We start from the raw sequence: 770 nt of genomic DNA on the forward strand, positions 1-770 counted from the left end.
ATTGACATTTTCACAACATTCAGTCTTCCTATTCATAAACACAGGATATCCTTGCATTTGTGTAGGTTTCTTTTATTAATGTTCTCTGATTTTCTTTGTACAGGTCTTTGGATTTTTCGGTTAGATTTATTCTTAGGCACTTCAACTTTTGTGAAGCTATTATGAATTTTTTTCTTCATGTCTTTTTCAGTTCTCTATTCACAAATATATAGGGGTCCAATTGATTTCTGCTTATTAATCTGCTATCCTGCTACTTTATTAAATTCCTCAATTGTTTCCAACCGTCCCATTCTGTAAACCGTGGGGTACTTCCTATATAAAATCATATCATCAGCAAATAGGAAGAATTTCACTTCTTCTTTGCCTACTTGTACCCCCTTAAACTCTTATATTGGCTGTTCATTTTTCATATATGGCCTTTATCACATTGAGGAATTTTCATTTTATTCCTCTTATTGATTGCTTCTTTTAGAAATGGGTATTGGATATTGTAAAATGCTTTTACTGTATCAATTGATCTGATCATGTGGTTCTTATTCTGATTTGCATTTGATGCTAGCCCAGGGTTAGCTTCTAGCAACCCTGGAAATGTAGACGCTCTGATACTTTTGCTGGCTTCCCCACTGGGATGTACCTCTACTATACACAAAGTGTGGAAAAGTAAAGGATGGCTAATGAGACAGTTTATTGTGCCAGCCTGGCTGATAAACGCAGGTGGGATTGACTGAGGGGCGGAGAGATGGATGGCTTGGTGAGCCTTGCCTTTCTTG

The sequence above is a fragment of the Echinops telfairi genome, unplaced genomic scaffold (assembly GCF_000313985.2).
Source record: "Echinops telfairi isolate 266 unplaced genomic scaffold, ASM31398v2 ScPeMD7_7475;HRSCAF=8513, whole genome shotgun sequence".
NCBI lineage: Eukaryota > Metazoa > Chordata > Mammalia > Afrosoricida > Tenrecidae > Echinops > Echinops telfairi.